This window comes from Aquila chrysaetos, chromosome 2 (assembly GCF_900496995.4).
Source record: "Aquila chrysaetos chrysaetos chromosome 2, bAquChr1.4, whole genome shotgun sequence".
Taxonomy (NCBI): domain Eukaryota; kingdom Metazoa; phylum Chordata; class Aves; order Accipitriformes; family Accipitridae; genus Aquila; species Aquila chrysaetos.
In genome coordinates, this window is record NC_044005.1 from 49,603,848 (window position 1) to 49,617,424 (window position 13,577).

The following is a 13,577-nucleotide window of genomic DNA, read 5'->3' on the forward strand; positions in this document are numbered from 1 at the left end:
AGGAATTGAGCAGTTCCTTTAGCAGAAATGAGAGGCAGTCGTTGCTAAAGAAAAAGCCAGAAGGAGTGAAGATGGGCTGACTTTGTGTGAGAAGAGCATTCAGCATTTCTACCTTCACCCAGAGTCTGTAATGGAGGGCAGCAAGGTCCAGACTTTCCCTCGTGTGCCTGCGCATCACACTACGCTTGCACGCTCTGAAGCAACGTCACACATTTAAGTATCACTCTTGGTCTTGCCAAGAAACTGGAAATTTGAACTGCAGCCCTGGACTTTGTTACTTAGACCCATCTCCAGGAGACCTGCAACACAAGACCCATTAACGGAAGTGTCTACCTAATGATTTAAAACTAATGATTATGATGGATATGTAGGGAGTGCGTAGCACGATTAACATTATATATTCACTTGGCTTAGGTGATCAGACCAACTGGATGGTGATCATTCCCCTGAAGGAGTGAATGATTCACATGGTATAATATGGATTAATTTATATGTAAATCACTTGGTAATACTGCAGCTTCTGCTAGAAAATCTGTCTGCATTCAAGAAAGAAAAGCACTTTTTTGTGACTACAAGAAGCTTTGTATTATATGATTGTGCCACCTCTGCCTTAAAAACCTATTACAGAAGTCCAGAGGTTCACTTTCTCTAATTCATGAGTGCAGTGATTTTCACACGGTGTCTAATCTGAACCCCTCATCTGGCCCTCCTGTTTGATGAATGTTTTCCTGTGAAGACAAGAATGGACAATCAATCAGCAATACACATTCTTTCATGACTTGTTGAGAAGAAGTTGTTGTTCTGGGACATGCTGATGATTTTTAGTCCACAATTCACACCATGCAGTCAGGTATCAAGGTGACATGGTAGCTTTTGGTTCTCAGACTGGATAACCTACTTTTTATAAGAAATCTTTTATGATAAATCTTTTTACTGCTTCCACTAATTGCTAGAAATAATTCTTTTGCATGTGAAAATAATAAATTGTTTTGTTTAAAATGTCAGACATTTTAGGTGTAAATACTGGACTAATACTTGTGATGATAATATTAGTGATATTTTTGCTTTAAAAAACTTTTTTATTAGATGATCCTGGATAGCTGATGAAAGGATCCTGCTTTCATCAAAATGAATATGACCTAAGTGGAATTTATTCACAGGAATATCATATTCTTTTTTTCTTTTTTCTTTTTTCTTTTTTTTTTTACTATTTGCCAACTTCTAGCTCTTGAAGGAAATAAAACCTTTGCTTCTTGCAATGTTTCTGAGAGTGAACTTGTGACAGTATTAAATATGCCTTGCAACAATAGTCTATTTTCAACTGCCAAGTTTATAGGGAGATATCAGGGGTTTTTTTCCAGTTTATTTTTAGTGCCTCACAAAGTACAAAGAACTTTCAGACTTATAAATTGAAATAATTTGGCTGAGTCCAGCATGCTTTTAATGTCACAATTCCCCTTTACCAGAATGCATTATTGATAGTGAATCATGTGAAGATATTATTTAAAGCATCATGCTGAAATATTTCTTTAAAAATTCTTAGTTTCAATATTTACTGAGATCACTGGACAAAATCACTGCTCAGGAGCCTCATTGTCCCTAACAATTCTCCAGTGGATATTATTTGGCACAATTAAAACAAAGTGGTCCACATTCAAATTCCTGCCGGTCGCCAGTAGTTGCCTTCCGCTGAACATGGAAACCTTTGCTTAAAGAATATTGATCTTCCAGTACTTACACATACAGTCACTACGGAGCAGAGCCAATAATCTAAAACTTACCTTGAGGTTTGCAACGGACATACTAATCATAGCACCTTTCACAGCCCTGGTAGACACATTTTTACCTGCCCTAACCTCAGGCACCTGACAAAGGTCCCTAGATTGGAAGCATAAACGCCTTAATGTCCTAGTTGCTGGCTGGGGTTAAACCACGACACTTAAGATTCCCTTTGGTCAACAAAAATAAATAATGCGTCTCCAGTGGTGACAGATGGACAGAATTTCCCTTTTTCCTTGACTATCCAAGATGCCTAAACCAGCTACATGCCTAACTTAAGGCATGGAAGTTGCTTAAGCGAGGCGCGATGAGTCCCAGGTGTTGTCCTTGCATCTTTCCTCAACATGATGAAAAAGGATGAACTACTTTTAAAGAGACTGCTGGAGAGGACAGACGACATTCCTGGGTCTGCCGCAGACTCCCCTGTGCCCGGGGGAGCATCCCCCCCGGAGCAAAATGGGTGACCGGAGGGTGGTTTCCCCTCACATGAATATAGCCACGGTGCTGCTGGCACACCTCTGGCTGCAGGGTAATGATGATCATCACAATCAGGGTTCAAGTCACCTTTTCTTTCCGTTGGGCAGTGAGGTGGCATGAGAACTGCATGATTAGAGCTGGGGCTCGGCAATTGTTTTGGGATGCGGCTTCTGGGGAAAGAGGGTAAAATACAGTCCGTAACGCCGTCTGCTTTTACCAGTGGGATCAAAGGTTTTAGCATCTCCCAGTGTTTTCTTGTATCTTCCTCTCGGTTTCTCTTATCAAAAGAGTCTGAGGTAGTTTACTGAGAAGCAAAAGTTCATGTGTTCAGTGCAGGTGCTAGCTTCGGCTAAATGCCAATTTATACCAGTCTTAAGTAACAAGGAAACATTACCTGTGCCAAGAACACAGGTATCTCGAATCTGATTAGATGCCTAAGAGCCTCTGTGGATTAATTACCAGAATTTCTTGTGCTGGATTTGGCAGACAGACACTCTCTGACTAGAAGAACCAAAAAAATATCCTTCTTGCTAATAGTTTAACATCCCTGGAGTAATGTATTTCTTTCCTTTCCCCCCATCTCCATTTCTAAATCCTTTCAGCCATACATTGTCATTCCTTCAATGTTAAAAATGACTGGTCCTTCTGGCCAAGCTAGCGCTTAAAATTTAGAGAGGAAAAGAAGTCATACTCCTATATTTTTTGCTGCTTCTTTTTGCCTACCTATAAATCATCTCCTTCTATCTTAGTAACCGCGTAACTAAATCTCAGGATGTAGCAAAGGCGACAGTTCTGTGCAGTGCTCCCCTGCAAGGGCAGCAAAATAGGAGGACCTGGCCTGTTTCTTTAGCTTGTCATAGTCCTGGAAAGCCGAAACGCCCGCTGCTTCTCCCGAGGGGCGGGGAGGTGGCGCGGGGCACGGGCAGGGCCGACAGCGCTGCCCTTGCCGCCTCAAAGCCCGCTGCCGAGGCTCCGGCAGCTGCTGGAGAGAAGGAACCCCCCAGCTCTGCGTAAGGCCCTCCGTCCACCGCTCTTATCCACCCCCAGCTTCTCAGTCTCAGGGCAACAGAAATCGGTTGCGCCTGCGTCCGTAAGCCTGAAGCGTGCCCCGAATAGACTTACTGCATGGTGGAAAACTGCTTACCTAAAAAGTTCGCAAGATCCATTTTATAGGCCCGTCTCTATGCAAACTTCTGCCTGTCTCTGTAAAACATCGATCCAGCCACAAAATAAACAAACCTTGCATAAAGTTTGTCTACGCAGTGTTGACATATATGCGGTAAGTTGCTACCCAGTCTTATTTTTCCCTATAAGCCATTCATTTCCAAGTTTAGGACTTTGAAATACAACTTCTGAATAGCTCTACTGCAGAGCAGTTAATATTGGACTTTTCTGTCATTTAATTTAATGCTACCAAGTCCTTCCCATTTCTCCACGTTCACCTCTCTCACGCACACTGAGTGCCTCTCTCTCTCTCGCTTCGGTCTTACAGCTTTTGAAATACACACCATTAAACGGATACTGCCATGGGATTTACTCCTTGCAGTTTGTCCCTGAGGATTGTAGAAATGAAATTTTCAGTTTTATAGCAACCAGAGTTTGGTGGGCCTTCTGTGTATCCTATGCTCCCCCTTATTTTTCAGGAGGAGAGGGGCATGTAAAGGCTCCATATCATTTTTTCCTTTTTGGATTATTAGAAGTCCACAGAGAAGCTAAGCCACTCTAAACTTCAAAGGGCCTTACATTAATGAATAAGACACAGCACATGAATAATGTAGGCTACATGGAGCAGAAATAAGGACCAGTGACACTACTGTAAACTATCTGCTAACAGCAGTGTAATAAAATGAGGCAGAAGCGAAAGGACTTCTGTGTTTTGTGCCTGATTAAATTGGCTTATGGAAAGAGAGATACAAAATATAATGAAGTCATAACTTTGTAATACACTATGACAAGAAGGAACTATGCCTCTTGCAAGAAGGCCAAATGATGTGCATTTCTAAAGTGGCAAGGCATTTTGGAAGACTTTGTTTCTCAGTATTCAACATACATATGCAGAAGTGCAGGGCACTGTCCCAGTAAAAAGCCTTTTAAAAGGTCTAACTAACCATGTAAAGATAGAGGCATGCGAAGTCACTAGTTCAACACCTCCTATTACCAGCCACATGGTTGGACAAGTTACCTTTGTTTTTGGGGAACGCATCCCCAACAACTCCTACTGCAGCTCTCATTGTCAGGCCCATACCCTCAGCAGCGTAAGTATTGAAATGTTATTACCACAAAAACCATGTATTTTTGCTGTTAAAAAATGAAATCTACTCTTATAAGGAGTCACGGAGGGTGGAATGTGTTTCAAAATTGCCTGGGTTTAGTGGTAGGTGTTTTTGCTATGTATATCAATGCGTACTTTATATGCATATACCCAAGTGTATGTTTTATGAAACAGTGTAGTAGCTTCCATGCAAATTTGACTTTGTTTTTTTTCTTACTCTTTCTCACAGGCTAGAGTACACAGTTCAGTGTGTGCTGAAAGTCATGGCCAATAGTGTTTGTTTATTTACAACTTGGTGCCTTCTGATGCTTTTTGATCTTTGACCCCAGGCCTTGTAAATTTGTAGGGCATCAGTTCCCCGCTTTGATATGTATCTTCCTCTCCCTCAGCATCAAAGAGAAGTTGGCTGTGCAGGCAGGGGAGACAATAGGATCTCTATTTTGGCAAATGCCTCTCTTGCACTCCCAGGGAAGACTGCAATATATTCTAAGCCCTGTGGATGTCACAAGCTAAGCAATTCTGACAAATAAAATATAACAACAATCTGACGTGAATTTTATGAAGCCACCGGTAACGTTCATCTTTCAGCTTTGTGGAAACACACAGCAATATAGAATAGCTCCCATCTGTCTGCTGAGGAATAATTAATAAGCTTGAGAGAGATAAGAAGAGGAGGACGGGCTAGACTAAGATGTCTTTAAGATCCTCTGTGCCTGAGTGTCAATGTGAAGGGCAGAAATATTTTGTGTGCTCAGACAAAATAGTCCTGCTTGTAGGCAGCAAATTTGACCTCTAAGAGCTTATAGAGCAGTTCAGCTCCAAAAAACAGATAAAAGTGAACTTTGCCATGGGAAAGATCAAGCTCAACAAACTAACTGCTGTTATCTGGGGAACAAATATGTTGAAGAGGCATTATACCTCTCTTCCCCAAAATTGCTCCGACTATCTACTGTTGTGCTGTGCACTCGAGAAGACTGTACACCAAACCTGGGCGTTACAGAGCTCATTACCCGGGTGGTCACAGCACATATGGTGAGGAAGACCCTACCTCTGCTTCCAGGACTTTGGCCTGGGGGCAGCTCCCTGCTTTCTGCACAAAGTTTGATTTAGCTATCTGGACATATTAATTCAATGGGATGGCACAGAAAAGACCTAATTTTGATTCAACTTCACCGCTTCAAATCAGGCATAAGATCTTTGTAAGTGATGTTACCTGCAGGCCAGGCATTCAACTGTCTGTTTCTCCTGTGCGAAAGGCGTGTGCCTGGCCCCGACTCCGGGTGCAGCTGGGTTGGAGGGGGCAGCTCCGAGTCCCCTGGCTATCGGGGGGAGCTGAGCCCACGAAATACCTCTAACCGTAGGGCTGTTGTCCGGTTTCCTCTCTCTCTTCTCTTTTCCTGCGTCCTTTTCCCCTCTCCTCACCCCCTTGAAAAACAGAAAAAAGAAAATATTCGGGGGGAAAAAAGCGCTTGATTTTGGAATGATTGAAAACTGTCTTCCTATTCAGATCTACTATTAAAAATAAATAAATAAATAAAGCCCACCTCTAGCTAAGGCTGCTCCAGGAGCTGTTTGATAAACATGTGGTTTGTCTATGCGGTATGACAAATCTCCCAGGAACTGATGTTGCTCTTCTAAGCACTGTATAAAAAGTTGCTTTATCTGCTTAATAATGTATCTAGATTTAACCTCTCCTTTGCAACAGATAAAATTAAATAGAGTAAATCTGCCTTGGGATATGAGCCTATTATTAATACAGATCTTCTAACTGTATATTAAAATACTATTGTGTTCCTTGACATATTCAGTTCCATTTACATTATGGAAAGCTAATGCATTAACTTGGCAATAAAAATGCATGGCCTTCTGAAATGAATGTATTGGATGAATGAATTCTGCTGGTTCTATGCACAGTCTCAATGCATTGCTCACATGCCCTTGTTTTTTGCAAGGGTGAGTAATATAAATAGTTCCATGTTCGGCAGCTCATTTTGCAAGACTCACAAAGAGTAATAAACCCACGGTGAATTTATCGTTTTACAGACACCTTCCTATGCAGAAATCCATTGTTTGGTGGGGGGTTTTTGTATGGCTTTCTTCCTTTTAAGGTGGCATACAGGGTTCAGTCTGTTAAAACACCTTCACTGCTTTGCTACAGAAAATGACAGATCTCACAAACCTCTTTAAATATGATTGTCTGTGCTTCACAAGCTCTGCTTTCAGTCTACAGAAAGGTTTAAGGTATTTCAGCAGCTCTGTTCCAAGCTGTGATTATCCAGGAAACTAGAAGCAAGACACATTTACTGTCTAATGTTCACTGCATCTCATCTTTTCAGATTCACTACTTCACTGCCTGTTGAGTTCTTATGTTTCAACATGCGCCCTTGAGAGCCTTTGAATGAATCAAAAACATTAACGCAGCAGGGCATACTGATGTGCAGCTACAGCTACTGAAAGGGTATTAATGGCCTTGTATGTACACCTCCATACAAAGTTCCAGCTGACCTAAACAACTCACTTGACTCTCCAGATGTCAGGGTAAACGGACACTGAATAAAAGACCAAGCATCCGATATTTGTCTGAGCTGTAATGCTCAAACTGGTTTTAACAGCTACGAAGCGTGGCTGTGTGAAAATCACACAAAAAATCTCACCTGGTTTTACTGCAGTCCCCTTATCCTAAAGGAACAGCCCAGGGCAAGCTGCACCCCGAATTTCCCCTTTCACATGCATTCACTTCAAGAGAGAGGCCCCTACTCGCAGCTCCGCAAAAGTGCAACTTTGGTGTTTACGCCACCATTGCCTAAGTCACCAAGCCATAACTTCTGGGTTTTTTGCTAATACTATGGCAAGTATGGGACAAAGTGGTGTTACATCTCTTGTAATATTTCTAGCTGCATTTGCATCAATAAGTTTGTATTACCTCTGTAGTGAAACTCCCCAGGCAGGCACTCCCCAGAGAGGCCCAAAAGCTCACTTATATGAGCACCGTGAGTACCAGAAACAGTGCCTTTGCAGCAACACTGTGCTTCCAGAGTGATGTGACATACTTCATCAGTTTGTTCAAGGCTTGCCTTTTACTTTGATGGCTTATTTGAGCTTTGCCCTGCCAATTCATTATTAGCAAATACTTTTCCGTTGTTTTCCTGATATTGCTTACCCAGAGGGTGTCTTTAATCCCTTACCATAGTTACATTTTTCACTTGCTTTTCCTAAGAAGCCCTGTTAAATTAAGCTGTATTAGCAAGCAGATGAAAAAATATACCTATAATTAAAAATTATTCTCATCTCCTCATCATCTCTATAGAAGGGGAGGGTTTTTTCTCTCCCATCTGTTAAAGAACAGTTTGGTTCCTAGATTTTATAGGTGCTTCCAATCACAGCCATGAACTGTTGATGGCAAGATTTAGGCCCAGGTATAGCTCTTCTCTCCATTTATTGCCTCAGCCTCCTTGCTCATAATAAAGTGGTTCTACAGCACATTTAGGGATTGCAGACTACAGTATAAGGAGGGAAACCAAATTATACCATGGCATCCAGAAACTGTATGTCTAAATAGCCTCTACAGGTCAATTCAGACTATCCAGCTTCATCTCTCAAACTGCCATTTTAGGCAAAGGCAAGCTATGTAGAAAGCCAACAGGGTTTCATGTTAGCATGACTCCTAGCTTTGGATGCCTCATCACCCAGAGGCAAACACAGAAGTATGCCCAATGTTCTGCCTTCCCCGGTCATTAATCACTGTCACAACAAATTGCCCATTTTTGGGGGCCATTCCCAGTACTCCCCTCAGATCCTCCACAAACCAGACCTAGCTGCCACCTTAGGATGGTTCCTCACGCCAAGCAGAGACTACTTTGACTGAAGCATAGCCTGTTTTTATTACGTGTATACATTCAGGCAGTAACTGCACTGGGTAATACAAAGGGGACTCATCTATGAAGACAAGTCTTTAACACTAGGTTAGAAAGCATGAAACCTACCTGCTCTCTGAATAGGTCTAACAGATCTAATGATTTTCCATCCCAAATGTCCATCCACCCTTCCTTCCTTCTTTCCTCCCTCCCTCCCTCCCTAAATGCCTTTGCTACAGCTACACTTTCCCTAAATATTCCTATTAAATATGGAATAAGCTGTTCTCCCTACCAGAAAGAGAACAGCCATCTTCACAGAAGTAGGTCATGGCTTTCCTTACAAAATGGGTCGTCTTTGTTGATTAGCAATGATTTCCACATTTGTCTGTACCTCGGCACACATCACAGTATAAAGATAGTGCCAGAGCAAAGGCTGCCATCCTCCTCAGCCAGTTTCATTCTTGCAGAGGCAGATCAGAGAGGAACGGGCAGAGGGATTTCACTGCCCATCTGCCTTTTGGCTGCAGTGCAGCTTCCAAGGCAACAGAGCGGTCACCCTCTTCAACCCGCACCAGGGCCTCGCCCTCATTTCCCAAGCCTACCCGACAGTCTGCTGGAGTGGCACATTCACAGAATGATAGAATCATTTAGGTTGGAAAAGACCTTTAAGATCATCGAGTCCAACAGTTAACCTAACACTGCCAAGTCCACCACTAAACCATGTCCCTAAGCACCACGTCTACACATCTTCTAAATACGCCCAGGGATATTCTAAATAACCCCAACCACTTCCCTGTTCCAATGCTTGACAAACCTTTCAGTGAAGAAATTTTTCCTAATATCCAACCTAAACCTCCCCTGCCACAACTTGAGGCCATTTTCTCTCATCCTATCACTTGTTACTTGGGAAAAGAGACCAACACCCACCTCGCTACAACCTCCTTTCACGTAGTTGTAGAGAGCGATAAGGTCTCCCCTCAGCCTCCTTTTCTCCAGACTAAACAACCCCAGTTCCCTCAGCTGGTCCTCATAGGTTTTGTTCTCATATGGAGTCTGGGAGCTTAACATTTCAGAGAAAAGTCTGTGGAAATGGTAAGTCAGTCCCAGTCTTGTCAGTGGACTGCATGTGAATAGGAGAGACTATGCAGCGCTTATTTTTATATACTTATTTTGGACTATCCAATGGCATTGGCTGGACAGTGAGATGGGCAGGACTGAAAAATATAATATATCAGCTGAAAACTGGATGACAAAACCATGAAACCCCTCATGTTTGTTATTTGTGCTTCTCACGTTTTCACACTAACTATTCCCTTCCCTTCCATTTCCTTTCCCTTTCCTTTCCCTTTCCTTTCCTTTCCTTTCCTTTCCTTTCCTTTCCTTTCCTTTCCTTTCCTTTCCTTTCCTTTCCTTTCCTTTCCTTTCCTCTCCCCTTCCTTCTCTTCTCTTCTCTTCTCTTCTCTTCTCTTCTCTTCTCTTCTCTTCTCTTCTCTTCTCTTCCCTTCTCTTCTCTTCTCTTCTCTTCTCTCGTCTCTTCTTTCTCTTTTTCTTTTTTCTTTTCTTTTTTCCTTTCTTTTCCTTTCTTTTTCTTTTCCTTTTCTTTTCTCTTTTCTTTTTTCTTTTCTTTACTCTTTTCTTTTCTTCTCTTCTCTTTTTGTCTCTTTTTCTTTTTCTCTTTTTTTCTTTTTCTTTTTCTTTTCATATATTCCACAAAGTGCAGTGACAAATCTGGATTACACAGATATCTAAGCAACTATATCTTTGCTAGAAGTCTGCTACGTTTGCTGAATAATTTGAGAAATGAACCGTCTCTGATTAGTAAAATCCCATACCACATCTTTCATTCAACTGTGATTAATGCATAAGACCCTATGTTTTCTAAAAGGAAGGTTTGGAGCTTAATTGGTGTGTGTGGCTGGGTATGCACACTTTTCCTTTTGAAATAACCTTCACTCTTACTCTGTGGGTGACACACGGGTTCTTCAACATAGGCCTCCCATCCCTGCATCCAGAAGAGTGTGTCTGATAAGCAGTATTACATGTGACATATTGTTATGGGTTTGTGTGGTGCGGGGGGGGGGGGGGTGGGGTGTGGGGCAGGGTGCGCAGGGCCGGCTCCTGCTGGAAGCTGCTGGAAGCTCCCCCGGCCCCGAGCCGGACCCGCCGCTGGCCCAGGCCGAGCCCCTCAGCGACGGCGGCAGCGCCTCCGGGAGAGCGGAGTGAAGGGGGGAAACCTGCGGTGAGTGGGGATTGGGACGGGAGAGGAACCCCTCTGCGGGTACCGAGGTCGGGGAAGGAGGGGAGGAGGTGTGCCGGAGGAGGGGATGCCCCCTGTGCCGCGGTGAGGCGGCAGGCTGTCCCCCCCAGCCCACGGAGGGGAGCGGGGGAGCAGATGCCCACCTGCAGCCCGGGGAGAGAGGAGCCCACGCCGGAGCAGGGGGATGGATGGACCCCAAGATGGCCGCCGCTCCCTGGGGAAGCCCGCGCTGGAGCAGGCTGGCACTGAAGGACTGCAGCCCGCGGAAAGGACTCATGCCAGGGAAGTTTGTGAGGAACTGCAGCCCGCGGAAGGGACCCACGCTGGAGCAGTTGGTGGAGGGCTGCCTCCCGCGGGAGACACCCCACGGCGGAGCAGGGGCCGAGCGCGGAGTCCTCCTCCCCCCGAGGAGGAAGGAGCGGCAGAGACAAGGGGTGAGGAACCGACCCCAGCCCCGTCCCCTGCTCCCCTGGGGAGAGAGAACCGGGAGTGGGGCTGAGGCGGGAGGGCGGGGGGGAAGCTGTTCTCAGGTTGGGGTTTACTTCCCAATATCCTTGTTTTGATTGGATTGGTAGTCAATTAAATTAATTTTGTTTCTTCCCCAAGCTGAGCCTGTCTTTTGCCCGTGCCCATAAGTGGTGAGTGATCCCTCCCTGTCCTTGTCTCGACCCACGAGGTTTTCTTTCTATTTTCTCCTCATCCCACCAGGGCCCAGGGTGAGCAAGCAGATGCGTGGTGCTTTGTTACCGGCTGGGCTGAAACCACGACACATATGACAGGCTAGCCACCCACAGAGAGGGACACTCACCTGGTGGTTTTTGTATACAGTCCCTGGCTTCCTTATAGGTAGGTAGGGCACAACGTAGAGTGTTGCGTGGAGAGAGTTGCTGGTGATTTCCAGCAATTAGTTTTGGAGGTTGGAGGAAATAGTAATCTGATACCATTATAGCTTACAGCTGGCCTTAGCCGCAGAGAAATGGCAAAGAATGAGAGAGAAATTTCTGATCTAACCAGTAGCTTTGTGAGAACATAATTTTAGTCGTTTCCATTTCCATTTGTGATTTATACAGCAGTCTGTTCTATCAGTTAAACCATCACACAGGAGACATGAAATGGAAAATTCTAAGGTCTTGATCATGATGATTTAGCCACAAGTTTTTCAGTCACGGTGATACACTTTGGAAAATCACAGCATTCAAGAACCATGACACAGGCAGTTCCCTTGCACCCTTACATGAAAGAACACTGTATAAAGTATTGTAAAATACGTAAGAAACCAGCTGTCCTGACACCTACTTGACCCAGCCTCTGTGTCTCTATTCATGACTGTCTGATTCCTTTTTGAGCCAGAAAGATGTTGCAGTGGTTTTTGTAATATTCTGTACAATTTGGGAGGGGGAGAAATATAACAGTGGAGATACACATTAGACTCTGAAATCTGTTTTTCTACCAACAGTCATAGAGTTTCTGCATGCTTTGAACACTTGCTGGAAATAGCAGACCTTCCATATTTGATTTTTGGAGTCCTTAAAAGGAGGCAGATTTTTGGCTAGTTGCAGATCTGGCTTCACTCCAAAAAGAGGGAAGAATCCTGTGGCAAAAAAAGGATGGTGAATTGACATGGTTCACCACCCACTTGTGCAGGATAACCACAGCAATATCCTTCCCAGGGGATCTTCTGAGATTAAGATTCCTCCCCTGTGTCTCTGACTTTCTTTCTGCACTTTGGAGATTTTAGGGAAGGTCACCCCACCTCCCTATACCCCTTACGCCTCACCCATGTGGAAAATCATTCCCTTTATTACCTCCAATGTCTTTTGGAAACATGACTCCCAGCATCCCCTACGGTTTGCTCCAGTTTTTTGTTTGGAGAGAAGGCAGATGATGAAAGAAGGAGCAGGGACATTTCGCATACAGCCCAGTTATGCTGAGCCCTATCCACAATGGGGCGTCTGTCGGCAGCTTTCGCCATGTCAGCAGAACCACTGACAGACAGTCTAAGAAGAGAGGGAGAAAAAACAAGGGCAATAAAAACCGGAAATGTCATTCATAAAATTTCCTTTTTATGTGGATGCTGCTTTATAGGATATTTCATTCCCTTCAAAATCAATCTGAGAACTATTCAAAATAACAAAGGAATGTGGCTCAATTTCTGGCTGTAAGATAAGTGACATGAAAGAAAAGTTATGAAGCTAAGTGTAAGGAATACAGCCAGTATTGGTACTCTGGATATATTTGAACAGAAACAAAAAAGACTGAGGTATATAGTTATCTCTCAAAGATTGATTTTAAGGCAATTGAAGGGATTCATCAAGTAATAAAATATTTACCTGAAGCAGTTTTCCTTTCTCTTAGCAGACAAAATAGAGATAATTGAAATAAAAGTTTGTGCAATAAAGTTTTCTTCCAGTATTTTTCACTGTCATTCCTCAAGAAAGAGAAAGAACTGGTGGATAACTACATCTCAAAATTCAAACGAGCCACAAATAATGGAATAAATACTGCACAGGCCTAGTGTGCAATGATGCTATTGTGGGTGCTGATTCAGTTTTTAGTGGACATAGTTAAACATCATGAGATCAAAGGTTTACACATCGGAAAATTAACAGAATTAATAAAGCTACATCATTTATTGGTCAATTAAATTAGGAAAAATCACAGTACATTTACGGAGTGGAAGAGAAACTAGCACTTTTGCACATTGTTAACCTCACCTCTATGAATGACATCTAATTTCATAAAATGTGTAAGAAGGAAATGGATACCAAAACCACGTAACTATATAATCAAACCCAGAGGCTGTTCCAAAACTTGCCAAGTAGAAAGGCCTAATTGCTCTTTAAATCGCACCTGTTAAGCTCTGTCCTGTTTCATGACTACAGACACTGATCTCGTACACAGTTGGGTTCTTTCGTCCATCCCTGCAGCCCCGGTATGA